This window comes from Anas platyrhynchos, chromosome 12, assembly GCF_047663525.1.
Source record: "Anas platyrhynchos isolate ZD024472 breed Pekin duck chromosome 12, IASCAAS_PekinDuck_T2T, whole genome shotgun sequence".
NCBI classification, from domain to species: domain Eukaryota; kingdom Metazoa; phylum Chordata; class Aves; order Anseriformes; family Anatidae; genus Anas; species Anas platyrhynchos.
Window position 1 is genome coordinate 3,291,884 of NC_092598.1, and position 24,154 is coordinate 3,316,037.

The window sequence follows — 24,154 nt, forward strand, 5'->3', positions numbered from 1 at the left end:
GGCAAAGGCAGACTCGCAGTAAATCATTTCTGGCTGTCTGGATCACTTATCGAATATAGCAAGCAAGGACACCCAGTCATGGCTGTAGGAAATCGCACGTCCAATGGTCTTCTCCTTGCAAGGGGCCTTTGCCCTATGTTCTAAGTGAAGCAGAGGGCAGAAAACAGACTATCCAAATTACAGCTGTAGGCCAGAAAGAAAAAAAAAATAATCATGAGAGAGAAAGAAAGAACAAGATTTTCTGTAAAAAAGCCATAGACATGGATGGAAAGAGATTTATCTCCTCCAAAACCATTTTTCCTTCAGTGGTGTCCTAGGTAAAACAAAATAAACCAAGAGGATTGAATTTCACTGGGAGAATGACTGTGAGGTCTGCTGTGCAAGCCAGATTTTCCAACCATACATTTAAAAGCGGTTACTCAAGTTTGGGTAAAAAAACACTTACCCAATTTCCGAGCAGTCTGTGAATTGTGAGGTTCAGTCAGAGGTGCAGAGAAACAGAGCGCTTATTTACAACTTGCACAGAGATCTTTCCGAAGGACAATCGTGTCAGGACTTTTTTGCTGCCCTCTTGACCTCTCCAGGGGGTTTGTGCCCCGCTATGTTTTATTTTTCACCATCAGGGGCTTTAGCGAACATAAAATTCCTTTCCCCATGAACGCTCCCAAGAAAAATGGGCAGCCAACACGAGCTGCCAAAGGTCTGCTAGGTGCAACAGCCATGAGCATTTTGAGTTACTGGAGTGCCAGTTAATCAAAGGCGGCTCAAACTGGAAATATCATGCTCATGGTAAATTTAGCATCCATTATATCCACTAGTAAAACCAGCGGCAGCTGAAAACACTGGAGAGGGAAGCTTAAACTCCAGAAACCGAGGAATCCCATTCAAGAAATGTGTTCTCTATAAACGCAATAGGGCTGAAATATGGAAAGGGTAAAACTGAGAGCTCAAGGAGCATTGATTTATCGGCTGAGACCCATCAAGAAGTGGTGAAGGAAGGGTCTTTTTTGTATGGTTGGTTTTTACAGGAGACAATTCATTTGTTACCATTACAACTTCTTTTTTTTTTTTTTTAATAAAAATTAAAAAAATCTTTGTCCCCCAGAACTAGTGATAACAATGTGACTGAGGATTAATATCAATCTAAAATTCAGACCTTTCAGATAAAGTATGCCAAATTTTTATATTAGCAGTTAGCAATTCAGTCACACTGCCTCAATATGAAACCAAAATGCATCAGTTTTTGCTTTTCTTTTTTTTCCCTTTTCAGTTTTTGCAAAATGCAACAGTATTGCAACAAAATTCATTAGATTGAAACCCTGATTGTGGTTTCAATCTCTAAGACCTTATTAACCTCCAAAAACTAGCTTCTATTTTCATGTGACATACCAGTTTTTCTTGTAGCACCTGTGTCTCTGTATGGACAAGTCAAACGATTGCATGTATTTTTCTTGTTGAAAGTTTTTTCCTAGCAAACCTTGTTTCTATTTTTAACCTGACTTTCAACAGCGTCATCACAGATTTTGTTTTTATACTGAATGTTTGCAACTTTTTGGCATATTATAATCTCTTGGCATGCCCTAATACTTCTAAATGGTGCTAAAATAAATCACTCCTTAGTCTTTTTCATCCAATGTGTTTTATGACTTGATCTGAAATAAAACAGTTGCTCATACTATGCAGAAGTGTTTTAATGGCACAAAGCAAAGAAAGAAACCCAAAACTCAAGAAGGGTACAGTACTCTTCATATTTTTTTCCCCCTAACTTTGCTGTTAATAGATATGAATTCAGTAACGGTGAGAAACATATTCAAAACCAGAATGTACTGTAACAGAAAACAAGAGGGGTCATGGTTCAGCTTTTTTGCAAAGAGAAAGACAAAGGCATTGTGTTCTGAATCTCTGAGCCTGTAGGTAAGTCTGGTATAAAAAAGGTTTACTTGCTACCATTGCAAAACAGGAATGTACTGAGAGGTTCTCTAAAACAGCAACTTCATTTTTAACCAGACTGAGCCTTTTATTTGTGAAAGCCCACTCCGTGTCACATTCACACCTGGAAATGCATTAGGTGGGAGGAGGGGGGGGGGAGGACTGTCCATCACCACTGCATGCCCCAGTGGTAGGTCCACAAAGCTGATTCCACGGCTCACCACTGATACTAATTAATTTCATCAAACAGTGAGAGCTTGGCATCAAAATGCATTATTGATAGAGCAGGTGGGGTAGGTTTGCAAAACAATTGCTCCTTGCATGTAGATATGTTAATGAGGAAAGAGGGAAGAAAAAAAAAAAAAAAAAAAAGCAAACGAGGCCATTAGCCTTTTGAGCTGTCTCCATAATTGCCAGGTGCTTAGATTTAAACGAGGTATTTATAAATTTGTGCAATGCTGCTCTTTGCAGCTTCTGTCTGAAAGATTTATGGGGAGGTTGTTCTGCTGTAGGCTCACCTCAGCTGAAACTGCTCCTATGTTAGTGGCAGTCATGTTCTCCAGGTTTTGCTGAAAACCAGCTCTCAAGACACAGGTAACACATCTCTTTTTTTCTTTTGTTCTGATGCAAAAAATTGTATCTCTTTACTCTTGTTTCCAAGGAAGCAGCTTTATTTTTCTAAGCCTAGTAGGTAAAACTTAAACATGTCAAATTTTATTTTATAGTCTTTCTTTTTATGATTTTTTTTTGTCTGTTTTGCCAATGTTAACTAAGCTGTAGTAATACTGTGACAAACAAATAACATCTTCAAAAGGGTGGGATTTTTTTTTATTTGCTTTAAGATATCTTTAAGATTATTTTTTTCTGGTAGGAGAGTGAGGGAAGATTTCAGCTTTTCAGCTGTATTTCTTTATTTTCCTGAAATATAAGAAATTAGATGAGTATATTACAATTTTTATCTTATTCCCTGCATCTCACATTTTTATGTTGTTGGAGAGAAATTGGGTTCAGGGAACATGCTAAAAATATAGCAGATAACTGTTCTGGAATTGAGATGATATAGAGAAGCTCTTCTCATGAAAAGCTGGCTGCAGAGAGGTACAAACCCAGGGGTAGAGCAGGGATCATTTCAAGTTCCTGTTCTCCTTATGTGAAAAGAAAGAGCTGCCCCTTCCACTCTTTCTTTTTTTCCAGCTAAAAAGAAATTTGCTATCTTGCTTCCTAATTCACCAAGAGTGTAAAGTGCTGCCTCTCAGAAAATAAAAGTAGTGAAAACATCTACTTCCTTGGAAATATTGCTGATGGGTTCACCTTTTGTAATGAACCCTAGAGCAACATCCTGTTCTCTTTTTTTTTGTATGTCCTTGGCTGCAAAATTTGGCTTCTATTGAATGGATATGTACAAAACTTACTGATATATGAAGAGATACATTTTTTTTTTCCTCTGTCTTAATTCTGCAACATAACAACACTCTGAACTTATGTCCTAAATAGTCTCACTACTGAAAATGAAAATATTGGCACACATTAGGGTTGTAGCATTTATTCTGCTGCCCAGTTCAGAAACACCCTAATCTATAGCACTATCCTACCAGACAGCAGAATGTATCCTATACATCATCAGTTTGCTATTCTGAGGATGGATGTCTCTGCTGTCCTCTTTGAAGAGAAAAAGTATTTTGCTAAGAGAGATTAAGTCAAGCCTTTGTTTTTTGCTGTGGGGAGGGGGTATTCACTGATATCAACCACAGAGCTGTGCAAGTGGCTGAATTACAGGTTGAGGTTCCCAAATACACCTCTGTTCTAATACTCTGCAGAGTACTTCCTATTCTTCGTATTGAATTCTTCACATTGAATACTTTGTAAATATTCTGGTAATGGGTGAATAGGGGGTAAAGATCGGGAAGGGAGGGGTAGAATCCTGTTTAGAAATAAAATATCATCCTGTCCAAAGAATTATAATGTTTATGTCTATGGGGGTAAAAAGTATTTTATGTGAGTTCCCACTTCTTACTAAGTTCCATGCCATAATGTAGAAATCTGATGGAAAACTTTGAAATCCTGTTAACACAGAGGGATGTTTTTCAGTGAGGAGTTGTATGTTGGTGCTCAGATACAGTGCACTCAAAACAGCCCCTTTGGGCTGACACCAGTAGTCATGCTTTGTCATTAAACTTGACTCTGTAAATGCCCTCAATGAGGCAAAACTTGCTACCTCTGCCCTGTGAATGCAGGCTGAGCTCTTAAAACTGTTAACTTCCCTCTCACTGTGTTATCTTTTGCAGTAACAATACTTTCCTAGAAGGAGAAATCCTGCAAGCGAGGTCTGATTGCATGTGGAGCACTGTCAGCTTGTAATGGCAGTCAGGAGCGTGTGTCAGCATTTCTGTGTTTGAGCCACCTGATGTAATGGTATTAAGATGCTAACATGCGAGTCCACCTCTGCAATCTGCCAGCTGCTGGCTGCTCCAGTCCGTTTTGGTTCAGAGTTTTAACAAGATGTTTCTGGTCTGTAATCAACGTAAACTTCCCAAGCAAAATCTGGTGGAACATCCCAATTCCTGGATGAAACACACAGTGCTTTACTTTGACTGTAATGTTGCCCTGCTTTAGGTAAGGCATTGGAACAGAAAGCAGTTTCTAATCTTTGTAATTCCTGCTTTTTAAAGCAGGATAGAGCTGTCAGGTGGGATATCAAATAGAGACCAGCCAGTATGCTGGAACCAAAATACATTATTAGAATGGTAACACCTCAGAGCATGTCCTACTGATACCTACCTTATGCTTTGCATTAAGTTTTTCTCATGCCAGAAAGTTGTTGGCATCAGTGGGACTGAGGCACATGAAGTTATTCACGTGCATAAATGTTATCCATCAGATTTCTACATTATGAAATGTAGAAAGATTGGAATCTTGGAATCAGGGTTGTTCCCTGTGCTGGTTACAAAACCCATGAAACCTCCAGCAATGAGCAAGCTGATGCCATGCTCCTAATATCTCAGAGCCTATTTGACAAAGTCCCATCCCTTCAGGCAGGCTTCCTGAGACAGACTTGCTTTTGCCCCCTCTCTGAGGGCTCAGAGGAGTAACTGCTCCTCCATTGAGGGAACAGAGGCTTGGACAGCCTGGAAGGACCACAGGAGTCCCCAGCCACGATGCTCTCCCAGGATGTGTTATTGTAACACTGAACTGACATCTTTCTCCTGGGTCTTAAGCAAGGCAACTTGCCTTTGCAGCGTTGTCCTCTCTCTTGACTTGAACCCAGGCCTCCCATCTGCAAATTCAATAGAAAGTGCCTGCTTTCTATTGCAAGCTGCTTAATTGGCTGCTGTTCTTGCTCCTTCAGCCGAATTTGCATTAAAGAAAGACCTGCGATCTTTGGCATTCCCTATGTAAAACTCCATATTTAGTGTATGGAGCTGGCAGTTCTCTTAACGCCCACATCTGTCTCTGCTCGCCACAGCTGATTTATGTTTAATATCTTGAAGGCATGTGGTGCCAGTCCCACGTTGAGCTCTGGATTGTGGTGGTCCGTCTGTATTTGTTGAAATTGGGCCCAAAGAAGCTGGCTTGGAGCAGAGACTGCGAGGAATGCGAGCCAGTGGCCGTCCAGACAGCTCTGTCAGCAAGCTCAGGAAACTGGCTGAAAAATACTGGGAAGAGGCCCAGATTTCAAACAACCTGTGGAGCTCTCATGAGAACACACTGTTTTAAAACAGAAAGTTGACTGATACTCTTAATTACAGATTTTAAAAAATGAAGGTTAATGATGTCCCTGCCATGGCAGAATGCAAGGCATGTTCCCCAAATTGCAGTCATCGAACAAGCAGGCTTCATCCTCTTGCGTGGAAAGCATGTTTTCATGTGCTACATTCTGCCACTTTCTCAGGCAGAGATAAAGATCAGGATGCTCTTGGGATCCCACAGCTATGGGCTGACCTTTAACTGCAGCAAAACTGGCCATATAGAGAGATCTTTGGTGCAGGGTTTGGCTTTTGTGTGCCTGCTTGTGAAGGCAATGGTGGGGTTTGCGTGTTAAAGCTGTCATTCTGCAAAATAAAAAGCTATCATCATGAGAGCAGCTTCGTCTCCAGAATTAACGAGCTCTGTGGTCTTTATCAGGGATGGGGATACCTTGAACACAGAATGATTTAACCAAATACAAGCTATAGGGCTCAACAGTGGAGTATAGGGGTGAAATGCAAGAGTCTGAGAGCATGGTTGTTTGCAAATGATCAGATCATTTTGGTCTTCAGTTTTATGCATTTAGAACATGATGGACTCCAGTATATCGTATTGATCAAACTCTACCCTAAGAATGAATTGCAACTTTTAATTGCAAAAAGACAGCTTTTACCCTGCCTGCACTATTAAAATAGCACTTGGATGTTTTCTCTTGAGAAATTCTCATTTTCTTAATTTAAAGGTCTTGTGATTGGGTCAGCATATCTGGAGTTTGGTATATTGCACAGATTTAATATTGGGCTGCAATTCACCATAGTGAGTATTTAAGTCTATATACTCTGGGACAATGCTTCATTTTTCAAGTCAGGAAGTGACTATTCAGTATCCTGACTTGGACAGAGCTTACAAAGAAAGATCATTTAAACCTTTGTTCCTGAGATTTTATTCATAGTTCACTTCATTCTGAAAGATTTTATCTCATTTGAAAACCACTCTACATGAATTTTAAAACATTGAAACAGACTGCTCATGACATGTAAATTGGGAAAAACCAAAAGTAAATTTCAGAGTAAACTTTTATTTAATTTGAAAACATTTCATATGAATGGAAAGAGATTTCTTTCTATGTTTAAAAACTGATCTTCTCATTATTCCACATGTCAATGCTCTACAAACTTTTAAATGTCAGTGATGACATTAGGAAGGAGAGTAAACAGGAAAAAAATAATTAAAAATATGCTCTCGATAGTGCCTTGAGGTTAAACAGGGTAAAGCTTTGCTTCTAATATTTGTTAGAGGGTAAAATTATGTAGCTCTTCAAAACTGTAAATATCACTGTTTCACAAAGATTATCTGTTAAATGTATGTTTCTTTTGCTCAGCAACTTGGCTGCAATGATTTATGCCAACTGGCTTAGAAACAGTGAAAATTAATTTATGGCTCATTCCTAGTTCTCTGTTAATATGTCTGTTGAAAAAGTACGAATGGGAAGGAGAGGACTTCAGAAGTTTCAGATGGAATGGAAACCCAGTGTTTCAGAGCACTAGACTACTTAATAGCTATATTTAGTAACTTCATGATCCCTGATGGCTGTTATATGGGCAGGTATAAAATGCTGGCCTTGACAGAGAGCAATGGAAGAAATTCTGCACTGTTTAATAAGCTCTGGACAAAGCTTCCAGTTACTGGTCCAGAAATAAGGAACTGCAAAGGACTTCTGGGGTCCCTTTCCTCTTTTTAATTACTTTGCTCCTTACTCCACTACTTCTACAGGAAGTTTGTTCCAGGGCCTCTTGCTGCCAATGGAAATGGTGTGGAGAGACCGCTGCATTCAGTGTGGTAGATGTTCTGATTGTTTCTGTTCCTTCTGAACATGTAAATGCCTTTTTGGCCAGCAAGTGACACTTATGCTGATGCTGTTCTTTACCAGAGTGTTCTCTGTCCTCACCAGCATGTCTCCCTGAATGCAATCTCAGGGAATAGTTGTCAAGCTGAACAGGGCAAGATTGCTATTCCACTGAGCATGATTGTCTCAATCATGATGGTCTCGTGATTGATCTTTGGGAACAGCCTGTAACATCCTACTATTTGTTTCAGACAACGTGAGCAATTTATATTTAGCTGGTTTCTTACTGGGTTGCAGTCTGGTGCCAGCTCCCATCTTTGCTACTCTGAAGCACTGCATGTTTTTTTTAGCTCTGCTCAGAGAATGGAGAAAATCAGGGAAAGATGGCATGTTAGAATTGCTCAGGTAAACTCGCTTCACATTTTCTTCCTTTTGTGTTTACCTTGATGTTTGTAATCACTCATAGATTTTTTTCTAAAGCTTTTCAGATTACTGTGGACAGCTGCAGGCATGTGTAATTGTTCAGGTCACCCCAGCTGAATACATTTATTTCTGTCCTGACTAATGGACTGCTAGCTTTCCCACTCTTCTGGGTGACTTTTTTCCCCTCTGTACACTGATTTCAGCATATTGAGTCCTCTGAGTTTTCTTTCCTTCTCATGTGGTAACAACCATTTTTGGCCACTAACTCCTATGAGTGTCCAGCCTTTACCCTGTATTCCATACATCCTCATTGAAAGCACGTGTAATGTGTTCATTTAATTTGGGAGTTATATTCACTTTTTTTAATCTGAGCGTCATCCTTACTGCACAGACAACCCATGTCTTTTCCTGTTCTCTTTTATTCTTCTGGTTAAAGAACTTTGTTTATTTTAATATCCTTTGCAAGGTCTAACTCAGCTTGACTTTTGGCAATTCTTACTTTACCCCTATGCCTGCTGACCTCTGAAATGCAGCTTCCTTTGCAGACTCTTTTTTTTTTCCCCATTCTTGTCCCTAGCAGAAGCAACTAGTTCCCCAGTTAGCTCTGGACCCTCCAAGTTTTTCTTCTCATATTTGTAGTGTAAGTCCCACATTAGTTTTCTATTCCTGGTGCACAAAATTTCCAAAAATCCTACAGACATGTCACCAGAAGCTGTGCTGGAGCCAATTGCCCTACTCAGAGCCTTTGATTATGAAAGATCATGCTTTGGAATAAAAGCATGCAACCAGACCTGATAGCTACACACTTTTGGATCTTATTCCATCTCACAGTGGCTAAAGTTTTATTCTAAGTCTCTTCTGCCAGAAGATCCACTCTAAGTGCCAAAACAAAGCTGAAAATTTATTTTATTTTGTGATTATCACTAGATACCTTCACCAAATAATGACACTAGAGCATCCAGGTCTTGCTATCACTAGTAATGTTTGTCTTCAAGTGTATATGGCAGTTAGAGGCTCACATGTTGAAACAATTTGTGTTATGTTTTCTGATATTTCAGATCTCTATTCAAACTCTGAAATGTGACAGATTTTCTGAGAATTAGGTTTGTCACTACTTTGGTCTTAATGCTAATTTTATGATAGATAACATGGTAGAACCTAATAAATGGACCAGGGTATTACAAGGGAAGGAACTAGGGTGTTATAAAATGAATAAAATAAAGGTATATTTGGCTCAGGAGCTTACCAATACTAACAATGCTAGTATTGAACCTGGGAATAATCTTCGCATATGCCTGTTTACATCCTCTGTAACTTCAATCCCTGTGTTTAATAAATAAGAATAAAACAATTAATAAAAAAAAATCTAAATATCAAATGAAAATGCACATAGAGCAAGTCTGAGCTGTATAATTATTAGTTTCAGAGCTGCTTTTGCATTCAAGCTATGGCTGTCCCAACACCTGAAAGCAGAACTACTTTCTTGGTTGAAAGAAAATTCTGTGATGCTGTTGAAGGGTTTGATTCCTGTAAGGAAGGAAAGTTGTTTCGTACTTGGGTTGCTTGAAAATATTCTCCAAACAATTAGTTAACCAAAATTACAGGCTTTAATACAGTGAATTTCTCCGAAACGTGTCTGTGTTGGCTGCCTTCTTTTTTTAATTAAAAGCTTACAAACTTTTTACATGATTTCCAATGAAAACCAAGAGATGTGTTTTCTTAGTCACTTCTCAATTTTTGTATTTACAGTAGCATTTTGATTTTGTGGCAAAAGTTTGTAAATGCATGAGTAACTTTCAGGAAAACATTTTTTTAACAAACGCATCCTTGAGTTAACAATGTGCCAATGCCCAAGTTCTATACACAACTGAGCTCCATTTTTCCTTCCCAGTGATGCCAGCTCAGCGTTTCTCAAGGAACAAACAGCCCCTGTCCTACAGAAAAGTCAAACTGCAAATGAAGCTGAAGAACTGCAACTCCCATTGAGATACATGGGAGATGAGGTTGCACAATCATGACTTAATCCAATGTTACTGTTTGTTTTATGCTTGCAACATCTCAGCAAATATCCAGAGATCATATTTATTCAGCATCTCTGCCACGATGTCTTGGGGGCCAAAAGAATGCATTCAGGAAGGGATTAGACAAATTAATGGTGGGTAAATTCACTGGTGGCTACTGAACATGGGAGTCTGGATGCAATCTCTGGTTTGCTTTGTTCCTAAGCTGCTGGGAGTTGGAAGGACAAACCAGGGAAAGGATCATTCTGTTCCTGTCCTTGGTTTTTAAACTTTTTTCCTACACAGTAAGTGTTGGCTGCTAACAGAGCCAGGATATAAAGATAAGGCCATGTGGTTTTTATTCTTCAGATTTAAGTAGTCACATAATAAATTGATGGTTTATGTGGCATCTCTTGCCCAGGCTGTATCCTAGTACAATTACCTTTAGTACCTATTGTTCAGCTCTCTGAACCTTAATGCAATTGCAAGATCAAATATCTGTGGAATACTTTTCTTTGGTGTAAATATCTCTATTTGGTTTGTTAAAATTTGCTTGAATTCTCCCTTTCGCTCCACCTTTGCAAGGTGAGTTGCTAATTACATCACTCATTTCCTTGCAAAGACAGTTTCACTAGAAGCATATAGGTATCACATCTCTGGCATTTTAATCTTTTTCTGAATCTTGAAAATGTCTTATTCTAAACAATCTGTTCATTTTAAATCTAAAAGTAATAGTATCCCACTGCATTTGCAGAATTATTTGTATTTTCTCGTGCCTCATGAAATTCTATAGTCTTCTGATCAAGACTAAGTTCTCCAGTCAAACATAATTTTATTGGGAAAAAACATATTCACAGCAGCATAGTAGACAGCATATTCAATTTAACTTCAAATATCTTATTGTTTTTCTTCAGAGATCATTTGTTTTCATCATTACTCAAGCATGAAAATATTTAGATGGAGGTCCTTCCTGATTTTGGCATTGTCCAAACATTCTTGGAAGTTATTGATAAGGCTTGCTCCTACAGCTGTTATTTACCTCATTGTTGTTCTGTCCATGTTTTTGTCCTAATCTACATGAAATTATACCAATCCTTGGGTTACACTCTATTCTACTGCAACTGTCTACTGTAAAGTAGAGACAAGATGGAACCCCACTGGAGCTGAGAAACATCAATACAAAAACAATGGTAGGTATTCACTCAGTGTTTTGACTGTTCAAACTGGATTAAAAAAGAAAACACAGAAAATGCCACCTTCCACTAGTCCAAAGGATCCTGTGCTTTACTGTACATAGCCCATTTTCATACTCTTAAAACATATATAAATGTTTGCAGTACTTGACTGGGATTAGTAAAACTGTTTTCAGAATGTATAATGAGTAAGTTGGTTTCTGGTTTACCAAATAAAAACAGAACAGAAAGAAACTCCTTTTTTAACTGACTAACATCTAGCCAGACAAAGCTGGATTGGCAGCCACAAAATACCATTATAATCAAAACTGATATAAACAAAAGGGTTTTTTATTTGTTAAATACCACTGGTAATTTTATGTCCACCACCAGACAAAAATTAACAAAAATTGAAGATTTCTTGAAATGTGCTTTTTCTATTGGCTCATGGAATATCTGAACAGTTCTCAATACCCTCCTATCTATTCTGCTATTTTGATTGACAGCAATTTATCTGGGTGTCTTATTCCATCAGCCCCCATGTTTGTTCAGAAATATTGAAATTAGAACTTTGCTCACTTCTGATAGACCACATATACTTTTTAGTAAAAAAAAAAAAAGCTAGGAAGGATATTTGAACATGCAAATGTTTTAAGGTCTGTTTTCTATCATACCTTGCAAATTGCTTTCCACAAATATTTTCAGTATATTTCAATTCTTATAGCCCCTTATTAAGCTAAGTGCCTAAGGATTTGTTTAGATACTGAGGTGATTTTATTAAAAGATGGACTTAAGAACATGCTTAAAGTAAGTACATAAGGAAATACTTTGAATAAGCCAAGTAACTGTGAAGTGTGATTTTTATATTTTTGCCCACAGATTTGAATGAATACTCAGGGAAATATTTTTGCATTAATTTCCCATATCTTATTTGCATAAGAAAGCAGGGAGGCAGCACAGTCTGCCACACCACCATTAAATACTGCAAAGAAGGCTTTGTGCTCTGGACCCATACTTTGCATGGACATGCAGGGAGTGGGAAGCCCAGCATGTTCTGGCACCAGGGGAGCAGCAGCAGTCCTGAGGGACCTGTCGTATTAGTAATTACCTGGCAATCACCAGTGAAGGAATGTTAGCTTGATTCAAAGACTCATTTGAAGACTTAGTATTTTAATATAAATGTAAGAAGATCCATAGAAAATACTGATTGTATGTGTGGGCATTAATGATATATTATTTAAATAAATTGCTTATCCAGGAGCTAATTTTGTAACTAATTGTCATGTTTCACTGTGGTATGTTTTGCTGCACAGTTGCACAGGAGATGTAAAATTGTGCCCCTGCTGGAAGGAATCTGTTGGTCAACAAACTTAGTTCAGAATGAAACTCGATGGCTGTATGCCCACTAATGTCATCTTTACACAGGTGATCTTTCTGCTGGCTCTGAAAAGCATTTTGCATTAGCAAAAGAATAATTAAGAGCCTCAGGATCAGGCCCAAGCCTACTTCCAAATCATGCAGCAAGTCTTTTTGGGTGAGCCAGTAGTTTCTGCTGTACCTACTGTGCCCCAGCAGTTTGTTTTGCAGCCCCTTGGTGGAAAGAGAGCAGAAGGAAAGATTTGTTTCCAGCAGATGGATTCCTTTAATCCTTTTTGCAGTCTGTGCCTGAAGCTCAGCGGCTCTAGCTCCTACCGCTGGGCAACAGGCATTTGCTGCTTTCGTTTATTAAATTGGAGGCCTTGGTGGGCTGCTGGAAAAAAAGATTGGGAAGGGGGTACTGGGGAGGGGTGAGTGTGTGAGAGAACCACATGTTAAAGCTGCCTGTGTATGAACAGCAAGCTTTCTGGCTTGACATTTATTGAAAAAATAGATCTTAGGCTGTATCCACCCAACACCTGTTGAGAAACACTGACCCCATTACAGAGGTTGGATTTACACTGGCTCTGTCTAACACCCTATAAAGGAGGCCACTGGTGCAAAAGATTAAAGAATGCTGTTAAGTAAGTTGTTTTATTTCTTTTGAGACTGAAAGAAAGCTGCAAAGTGAGAGAAAGCTTTCCTCAGTTATTTACTCTTCATTACTGGGGATCTTGAAGGGCCTTGTATAAACTGCTCTAGTCGGGTCATGACAACACTTTATAAGGTGCAAATGTTGAGGTGGAGCCAGTGCTATACTGTAGGGGAAGCAAATGGAACGGTCCCTCCCGACTAAATGGAAAGTTAGTGCTAATAAAAGCTCATGGCTTTGGCACAGCTTCCCAGGCACAAGGGGCCCATGAACACAGGCCTGCACTGGGCCTGCTGAGCCACAAGCAAGTGCCCCCAGCCGGCACACGGCTGAAGGCAGTGCATGCTGCAGTTGAAGTTGCTCCACATGAACTTCGTAAAGTCCTTGTTGGAGCTCAAAATCATATGTTTAAGGGCTAGGGAAAAAAATCCCTTCTCTTTTACTAGCTGTGGTATAATGAATAGCCCATTTCAAGGAATGTGTGAGTTCCTATTAGGGCTGAGTGAATGTTGCAAAATATTTGCAGTCAATGTGTGTCCCAGTTTTCAGACAAATGGCTTTCTGTGTACTTGATCCCTTCTGCTCCCTGCCTTCCTGTCATCTGTGGGAACTGGTTCTACCTGGGCAGAAGCTGTTGGGGACAACTTAGAAGCAGCTATAGGCCGAGGCTGGGCCTGCTCCTCATCCCCTTTTCATTCAGTGAAGTTAGTGTTCATGAGGGGAACCTCTAGTTTTTCAGAGCTAAGCAGAGTGCCTGGAAGCTGAAACGTGTCTTGTAAGGAGTTATGGACAAAACAATGCCTAAGCAGGGCCCTGGGGATTGACCTTCACACAGCCAAATATAGTTGGGCTTGAGTATATTGCACTGAGGCATCCTGAAGTATCTGAGAAACCTACATGGGGCTGCCAGACTTGATACTGAACCTGTGTGAGACCCATATCCTTTATGAGTAACTGTGGGCTCAGGGGGACCCCTGAGGACATCGCAAACCATGTTAAACAGCTACTTCTGGCTTGCTTACTACAGCTGCTGTCTGAAGGCTGGCTGGAATCATGGACACTCAAAATCCCCAGCCAGGGAAGATAAACAGAAAAGAGATGGCCACTACTCAAACCAGGCAAACACAAAGGAGGCACAGAGGCAGGAGATATTGGCCTTCATCCACAAACATTCTTTGGAGAGATGAGGATGCCTGGTAAGGCACTGTTTCACTCAGTGTTTGTAGAAGCTTCAGCTCTTCAGTGCCTCAAAATAAGCCCCTTGCTTTGGAGAATCCCTGATGTAAAATTCTTCTCCTTCCCCTATGTTCCTAGAAGGAAAAAATAAAAATAAAAAAGGACAACTACAAGAAGCTCTGAGGTGGTCAAGGCCCTCAGGAGCTTCTCTGCTGCCCTCAGGACATCTCATGTTTGAGCTGCCACATGTTGCATCAAAAGGGCCATTTTAGGCAACTAGGTCCTGTCCCTTTGCCCCCTGGCCCTGGGTGCTCCCATCACCATGTGCGCTCTCTGTTTATGGCCGGAGACGGATGGACTCTGGGCAGCAGATGTCCGGGTGTGAGAAAGTCTCCCTTTATTCAGCCGGCCTCTGAGGCAAGCTTCTTTCTCACCCCACCCTTTCCACAGCTCTGTTTGGACACAAACAGTTTCTGTGTAGGAATAATTCCTTCAGAGCCAGGAAACATGCACTCAATGAGACCTTCTTTAAAAAAAAAAAAACAAAAAAAAAACAAAAAAACTTTTTACCCATTTGAGCCCCTCAGGGCTGGGAATAGTCCCTTATTTCCCATGTAAAGATGTAAGACTGGCATGTGCTCTGCATTTGCAATAATCAGAGCAGCTGTGTGAAGCTTCCAGATTTGGGCTCCTTGTGTGTTAGGAGAACCAAGCCCTGCAGGTTCAATTAATAGGCTTTGGAAATGAACCAAGGCCTGACAATCCCCAGGCCTCTTTTAAGTGAGGGAAGGTGGCTGTTGGAGAAGAGTTAGACCTGCCAGGGTCTTGATGCAGCTGGGACACACAGTGAGAGGCTGAAAAGCTGCGAGTCTGGAACCTGTACTGTGATGTCTGCTGAGCCAAAAAGTCCCATTGCTGGGACAATAAACAAATGGTCTGTGTGGATGAATGCCTCAGCTTTTGGTTTGCATGGGCTGTAAAATCCATATGCTTCCCAAGTCACAAGTCTTCAATCTGAGGTCTTTAATGAAAAGGATGAACAGAAAAGTTTCACAAAGTGGGAAAAGGGTGGGATTTATAAATTAAAAAAAATCCAAGAGTGCTTTTCAAACATAGGCCCATTAAGTTCAAAAATCTTTCCATTACTAAATTCAGTTAATTACCATCTTAAATAAATAAAGACCTTGGTTACCAAGATCAAAGGCTGGGGCTTCAAACTAAGGTGAATTCTCTTGAAGTCACAGATTCGGAAAAGGGCCTAAGCACACAGTGTGGAGATGGTGATGTAGGAGGCCAGAGAAGGTGAGCATCATGAAAGTTGACAGGGAAGACAGCCCTGGCCCCATAACCCCTCTACTTCCACCTGGAACATGGGCACTCTCCCCCTTTGTTTCCACCATCCAGATCCAGAAGAAATCACAGGGCTACTTGCTGGCTGCTGTTCAGTTGAGCATTTCTGTTCCCATCCTGCCAGTTAAGCCTTTAAATTTTGGCTCCAGCAAAGCCCAAGGTCAGAGTAAAATGTACATGGCTGTTGATGATTGATGACTAATTTGAGGTGAAAAGTCCTGCATCAGGAGTTTTCCACCCAAGAACTGAAATTCTCTGCTTTGGCACTTCTCTTAAAAGGCGGCCATTCAAAAACCAGATTTCAGGATGAATTGACTGAGCAAGAGGAAACTTGGGATGCTGGCTGCATATTTATTTGTTGTATCTGTAACAAGCAGTAAAAGATTAGGAGGAGGGAGAAATGCTCTGGGATGACTGGGAAATGCAAAAGCTTTTATTTATCAACGCTGTTTACTTTAAAATACGTCCAACTGGAGGTTTAGGTGCAGACATAAAAATAAAAATAGAAAACATCCTGGGCCAGACTCTTGGAGAATGCAAAGGCATGGGAGTTTCCATGGCTTCCAGCAAAGCCCGCCACATTCACACCACCTGCATTTAGTTGCTCTCAGTTAAATAAAGTCAGCTCCACCTCTGCAGTGGATTTTGCAAGGAGAGGGAGGGAGAAAGAGGTGAGGTCTCTGAGGTACCTGTGAGCTAAATTGCGGGGGCACGGCGAGTCTGAATGAGACTAGCAATGAACAGGAAGCCACAGCATGGGTCAAGGAGCACAGGTGGGCTCCAGATATGAGCAATGCTATGAAGCACATGGGCAGCTGTGCTCAGTTTGCTGCTGTTCTGGGTGGTCCAAAGGTGTAGTCCCACCGAGAGTTCATTGCAGCAAACCAAGCCCTTGCCTCCTGGACCTGCTATGGACTTGAGGGAAGCAAGTTCAAGTGGGGTCACCAGAAATAATACGATCATTGAGTGGTAACAATGCATACAAATTACCAACAGACCATGAAATTCAGCCTCGGTCTGTTAAAAATGCTGAAAATGCAGCAAAAAGAATAATAAATAATTGTACAGTTAAACGTTATGTACCCAGAAGGTGACATTGAGGTCTGTCTTAAAGTCTTATTGATATTACTTGCACATTATTTATGTCATTTTAATAGAGTTAATCCCATGCTGAAGCATCAGAAACGGTTGGACTGGGCAGTGATGGAGCTCTGAGGGGCACCAAAAATGCTTCCTAATCTGTGGCAGCCCTGGCAGATTTGAGTGACCACAAATAGCCATATCTGTAGTGGCAAATATGTATTTCCTCTTCTCAAACAGACAGAAGTCTCTGGGGAGACTGGGGTGGAGAAAAACTGTTTTCCACAGGAGTCTGGATTGTAAATCATGGTTTAGTCGCATCTGGGCATTCCTATCAGTTTATAAATACTTTGCTTTTCTCCTAGCAGGGATTTGTAGTTGCTGTGGATTTCTACAGAGCTTTTCATGGGAGACGTGGATCTTTCTGTATTACACCATCTTACATAGGTGCTAGTGGTTATGAAGGACCAGGACTCGGACACACAAACAGCCTTTTCCCAAATGAAACCTCTCTAGTTTATAGGTAGAGGAAGCAAAGCAGAGCCATTTCAAATTGAACAAAAGATGCAAGAAATAGCATGTTTACGTTACCAAAAAAGCTCAAACAAAATTACGGTCAGTGCACATTTGATCAATTTTCCCTGCTTAATGCACCTTAATTAGCTGAAGATAAGAGCCAGCCGACTGTGCTTGCAATAATACAGTCACAGAAAAATGCCCTAGTGAACTCTCTCTGAGATAACATCTTCAATAATCTTTCCGGTGTTAAATAAACAGCCAGAAAGGAAAACAGGAATGGATCCAAATATTCATTTCTCCCTGGCAGTTGTGTTTCTGGGAGTGGAATGGTTCTGGATGGAGGATCCTACATATGGCTTAGTTAATGGATCGTGATATGAGTGAAAACCTTCGTAAAGAGGAATTTAAAAATGAGGGCTCAAAGAAGAGTCTTGCTTGTGTAAGGAATGCAAATAATCCTTAGCAGACGTGACTGCTATTGACATTTACTAGAGCAGGCACTGCAAGAAGGAGAGCCGGGTCTGGCCTGCAAGGAGATGTTAGAGAAAGGTGGTGGCATGTGGTAGTGCCTTTAAGGAAACTATTAGCTGAGGAAGCAAATCACATTTCTATAATTTTATTAGTATTGGCCAAATCTGGGAGTTCTCACCTAGACTTTAATTGGCCAATTTTTCTTGAAGTCAGTTGGAATTTGCTGGAGGTAGGAGATCTGTAACAGCTGAAAAAGGTCTTCAGGACTAAAACCCACTGTCTTTTCTTGTACCAGATGCTCTGAGTAAGTGTCAAGAGGTCCCTATAAGGCAATTTATAGGCACATAAAGAATATGGGCTTCTGAAGCTGTACAATCACTGTGGCTGACAGTGAACAATATTTTCCCTTGCATCTGAACACTATTAGTGGTAGAAAAGAAGACAGAACCATACTTGAAAATGTGAAGCAAAACTGAGATGGAGACATTTCTGGGTATGCCAACACCATTAAGAGCATAAATTTTGCTATTTAATCTCCATTTCTACCATTTTCCATAAAACAACATGTTAGCTTATTCTGGTTCCCAGGGGTAAAATAACCTCTAGGTAGAGAAGTAACCTCCATGAAAATTAACCATTTGAGGAGTAATGCTTTTTTTTTTTTTTTTTTTTTTTTTAATGGATTTCAGATTTTTAATTTCTGTGGTGAAAAAGTTACTCCTCCAAACAACTGTAAAGAAGAAGGGTGAGCAGTAGGGACTGCTCCTTCTCATGTACATTTGTAGAAGGGGACAATGCATGATATCTGTGACATAGTCAACACCCTCAAGGATTCCCTCTAAGCTGGATCTGAGTTAAGTTTGAATTAAATTGTGATAAACCCAAACTACTGAGCCATTTCTCAAGCAAAAACTTTTTTTTCCCCACTCAAGTGGTTGTACTTTGGTGTCCCGTTAGAAGCCACTTGCATCTGAGGTTTGAAGGCTGTGGAAAATGACTGACAATTAATCCAAACGAACAAAATTTGTAAGAAAAATGCTATGGATACATTTGGGGCTTGCAATGGAATTTTTGAAAGGCCTGTAAAATACTGATGGGCGCAGTTTCAACTCCATTGAGCTATGCTACTTGTACCACTTCTATGTTTGACTGAAACAGCTGTTTGATAGCTTATACTTAAGCATGCTTTATACACTCTTGATTTTATTTCATTTCCCTATTGATTTTTGTTATAAAAACATCAGTGCATGTGTTTTGATTTAAACAGCTAAAATGCTGGTTTGCATTGGTTATTTTAAATGGTCGAGGCTTGTTCAAATACTCAAAACTTTTCTTTCCTTGACTATGGAAAATTGTAGGAAATTAAGAAAATATTCTTTCTTTGGGCTCTTTAAGCTCATATAAAGATTTGGATGTTAGTTGTATATGAGTGTATAGGAACATGCATGTAAGTGAATGTATGTTTGCATGCATATGTGCGTGAATAGAGAAGAGCCTTGAACATATTGGGAATTTCCTAGGAGTAGAAGTGATAGGCCGTTTTTCTTAAGATTTTTATTGGTACCTTTTTTTGGGGCTAAGGTGTGAAAATTGGCAGCTCGTTGCATTTTCTGACAGACTGCTGAAGATTGGCTAATTAGAAATCAAGTTTGATTCCAAGTCAAACAAGCTGAGGCCACTAAGTCTTCATAGGATGTTTGTCTGAAGCATTTCAGTGAGCGCTAATATTTTCAGAAAGAACAATATTGTTAACCCAAGTTCACAAGTCCAATACAGCACTTGTTATAAAGCAAAACTGGTGTAAAATTTGCTCTGTGTGAGTGATCAGTCTTCACGATCCTTCCAGCCAGGAAATAGGGCCCAAATCATATGATTTGTTTGTTATTTATGTAAGTGGTAACACTGATTTAAGTGCAGGAGCTGGCTTTTTAGCAAGGTCCTGATGGTTTATTCGGTTTCCCGGCTGGGGTGATTAAGGTTAAAGGATTTCCCAAAGGTCTTCGGGAAAAGCACATTCAGTGATGCATCAGCCCCTGTAGAAGTCCCCCACCCTCCATCCGTTGTCACTCAGGCGGCTCCTCTCTGCTCTAACAAGCACCACACCAGTGAGGCTGAGGACAGAATTTTGGCCCCGTTTCCTCAACCTTATTAATTTCAAAGTGCTCTTCTACTAAATACACACCGCAGGCTTCACGAGTCCACATTCTGGCCTGAGAGACATGGCAGACAGTGAAATAATTTTCCCCAAAGACATGATGGAAGCTTCATAACTCAAATCAGGCAGAATTAGGTCTGACAAAGCATGGACGAATACGCTGGTGTGAACAGAGCTCCTTTGGCAGAAGGAGTCAGAGCAGAGGACTTAACATGCAATGGGCTCTCGTGCACCATTACTCACCCTGTGGTCTGCAAACCACTGGTGGTCCACGAGGCATCAAAACAGGAACCATGAGACGACTGCAATTTCTTTGTTGTGTGGTGGTTGTGTTTTTTTAGAAGCACAATGAGAAACAAAATAAATGTGAAGGGAGAAAATGCAAGCCCAAAGCACTTAAAATTTAGACTGGTTTTTATTTCATTGTAAAGAAAAGTTCTCAAAGCAGCACCACACAACATGGTCCTTGGATTTTACATCCTGAAAAAGTGAGATTGATTGTGGATTTAAGTGCTGAAAAGCACCAGGGCAGTGGATGAAAATGAAGACTGAATTGGGAGCTTTCTGCTCTTGTTCTGCACTGGGAGCAATATCAAAGTATCCAAACTATTGGGCTTTTGTCTTTTCTGCCTTCTCTATCATATTGAGGTGTTGGGTATAATACTATGTCAGCTTTAGGAGTCGAGAGTTCTGCTTTTTTTTCCACCACAGCTGCTTTAATCCACTTGCCACTTACATGGCTTCATGTGCCTCTGTTTGCTTGTTGTAAAACCAAGAATGTTTTATCGAGGTTCTCCTCCTTTTACTGTTTTAATGACTGTCTAAATAGTGCTAACTGATTGCAAATACCTATCATTTCCATACTGATTGAAGGTCTCTTCCAGTTGTACTGCCTGAGTACCTGGTACATCACAGCCCTTTCATACTACATTGGATCCTGGTTGTAAAGTTTGTAATGAAAATTTGGGGTTGGTGCATGTGGGATGGGTTCTATGAAATGTGTAAAAGAGCATTGACAGTTCTGTACTGCAAGTAAGCTTTTCCACAAAACAACAAAATAATTTCGTGAAATGTTGAGGTTTTCCTGGATTCATAGTGGTAAAGCAGAGGGGATTATTCTAAAGTATTTGAAGGATGAGACAAGACTTTGGGAGAAAGCAAGAAAGGTAATTCTTTGTCTCTGAAATCAGCTGTTTTTATTCACTCCATGTTAAGGCTGAACCCACAGAGAAAGAAATATCCATTTTTTCCAGTGTGAAGAGTTCACCAAAATAAAGCTGAAGGAATGGAATCCTCCTCCATCCCCTCAGCTCAGAAGTGATGGATTCCTTCAGCTTTGTACACTCTCTGATGATATTAAAGTGTCTGTGACTTCATGGCCACTACAGAGCCCAGCTGAGGTGATTGGCATTCCCAAGAAGTGTGGTCCACACCATCCAGGCTTAAGAATGCTCTTCATGGTACAAACATTAGTCCTCTTTTATTTATTCTGACCATTTAAACCACTATATGTTATTGAATGTGACCATTTTTTATAGATTGTGGAGATCATTATTTGCACAGTTCTCTCTTCTCTCTTTTGTTTTTGACTGTTTTTCTTATATACATATGAAGTACTTTGGATCCAGCAGAGTTCATAGAGTACAAAGACTTGTGCTGGAAAAAAATATTTGCATTTCGCTAGTATTCACGAGAAAGGTCAATAAAATAAAGCAAGATGAGAAATCATGGGGTGAAATGCTGGCCCCACCATAGTCAATGGGAGTTTTGCCATTGACTTTAATAAGGGCCAGAATTTCACTTGTGTTGCCTCAGATATGGAGAATGACTCCTTTTTGTCCACATATTTTTAAGCCTTAGGAGGCAAATGGAGTAGAAATAAATCAATACCCCATCAGAAATGCAGATTTCACTTTGTCCTCTATGTTTCTGAATCCATAAAACATAAATTCTGGGTAAACTTTGAACTCTGTGTTTGACTTAGATTTTTCTTATTTGGATTTCAGGAAGACTGACTGTTACAGAGGTTGCCTGGATGGGCTCGATAGGTGGAACAACCTGAACAACAGAAACACAGAACATTCTTATAAGATGAAAGCATCCCTCTTATAGATCCAGGACCGGACAGGCTGTCTGCTCCGCACAGTAACAAAGACTTGAAACCAGATTGGCGCGATGCCTGATACAACACTAAATGCTTCCCTGTGGCTTTCTACTCCCAGGGAGAAAGAGCAAAGAAATCAGCAGGGAGACCAGTGGAAGTCATGGTTTGACAACATCAAAGAGCAGCTTGGACCCTATCCTTATAAAGAGAAAAAGGTTGCCAGGATCCCATGAGTTGGCTGACTAATAAGCGAAGTGCTGCCAATGCTCCGATTCAGGATGGCTTGGGCTGACCCAGTGAGTGATGGCCATTGCCGATGGAAGAAGTTAGCAGAAAAAGCAGGGAGATAAAGAAAAATAACCAAGCAAATACAGGAATTGTGAACTCATGTAGCACAGGGGGAGTCGCCTCTTGAATCAGAAACGTCTGTGTTAGTAGTAAGGTCAACAGTGACTTCTGAGAAGGCATTTGCAGCATTTGTTACCGCTTCCGTCCTCTGACAGAGACACATTGGTGTGTGGTGCTATTTGTCTTGTCCACACTGATCAGAATAATGGACAACGTGGCGGGGGGAAGGAGGAAAATGCATCATTTAAAAAACCAGGATGGCCAGATGTACATGTACACTGGGATTTCACATATTGCATGCGGGTCAGCCCCTTCCAGTTATTATAAATGACCCTGTGCTCCTTTATGAAGACCAGATCCCCAGTGAGGTCTGAGTGACTGGATTCGTTCGTTTGCGCAACAGAAAGCAGTTGCAGCATGAGGCAGTCCAAGTCACACTGCTGCAGGCAAGGGACAGGCAGCTGCCTTTGGGCAAGAAGAAGCTGTGTGACCATTTACTGGCTGAAGGACTGTCCAGGGAGCATGGAAAATGTTTCCTGGTTCTCCTGAGGTGGAAAAATCCATAAAGTCAGCCTAAATGAATTGGATGAAAGGTACTATAGTCCTGAAGATCTGCTTAAATGAGAGATTCAGGGGAACACGGTGAGCAGGGTGGCTCCCAGTTTGCTGTAAAATCATTTCTCCTTCCTCACTATGCCCACATGCTCTGTCCCTGAAGATCCTGAATTTCATCTCACACTGAACACTGCTGCAAGACCTGGTTTTCCCCAGAGAGGTTTCCAATGAAGCATTGAAGCCAACATCTGAGGAAGAAGAACAATTTTCCTGGAGGCACTATGGTCACAAACACACATGCCTCTGCCACCTGGGTCTTGTCTTAGCTTGACCATGAGGTGACCAAGTTGATAGGGATAGAGATCTGCTCCCAGCCTCACTATATTTTTGAAAAGTCACTTTCCTATCTCTGATTTTTGCCTTATCTGTTTAAACTGTCAGCTGCGCAGAGGGGTTTTGTAAAGCACCTATTGCAATAGGGCTCCGATCTCTCCTGAGGCCTCTGAACACCATGGTAATATAAATAATAAGAAAGCATTTATCAAAGCATACAAAGGAAACTCTCTGTGCTTTGATTTAAAGCATGTAAAATGAGTCTTGGAAAACATTCCTCCAAAGGAGCAGAGGATTAATTAACACTTGTCCAGCCTGTTGCGACCACAGGCAGTGCTGGGAGTCCTCTGCACCACTGACTTACCTCCAGGAAGAGCTTTCTTCGGGGAGGGACACGGACAGGCACCAGAAATTACAGGACCTCTCCTTGCTTTAACTGGGTTTGCTTTTCCGCACAAAGCAAAGAACACAAAAGACCCCAGGGAAACAGAAGGGACACAAAAATATGTTGTATTTACAGAATTTGGGAAGGAGTAGTTTAGACCCTTGAGGCTTAGAGTGCTTATTGCTGAGCTTCGATGCCTTGCCGCACATTTGATTAACGACCCCCCTGGAAAAAAGCAATCCACGACCGCCCTCCCGGCCCGAGGTGCTGCCCGCAGAGCATCCGGCTGCTCGGCCACGGGTCCTGGGGGAGCTGTGCTGTGACGCCGAGCGGCATCTGCGGGGACATGGGGAGACCTCGCAGCTGCGGAGAGCCCAGTTCCCAAACGCTGCCTGGTCAGAGTTCATCAGTCTTCCTCGCTGAAAAGACTCAAGAGTTGGAGTTTATCATCTCAGCTGGTTCAAATTGCAGAGCACGAGAAGGGAGAATGGTTTTCCAGCTTTTAAGCCAGGATAATTTGTTTGCTTTATTATTATTTTTTATGGTAAAAATGGTTTAAATCCATCAAGTTACTCTTCAGAGTTACAGAGTTGCAATAAATCCTAATCTGTTTGGA

At 40.7% G+C, this 24,154-nt stretch overlaps 1 long non-coding RNA gene across 1 annotated transcript; it reads left to right on the forward strand.

Annotated features, from left to right (window-relative positions):
• Nucleotides 1-2,386: 2,386 nt before the first annotated feature.
• Nucleotides 2,387-24,154, forward strand: LOC106016043 (uncharacterized). Its single transcript, XR_002400630.4, has 3 exons — nucleotides 2,387-2,523; nucleotides 21,067-21,273; nucleotides 21,820-24,154. It is a non-coding gene; the product is annotated as an uncharacterized lncRNA (long non-coding RNA).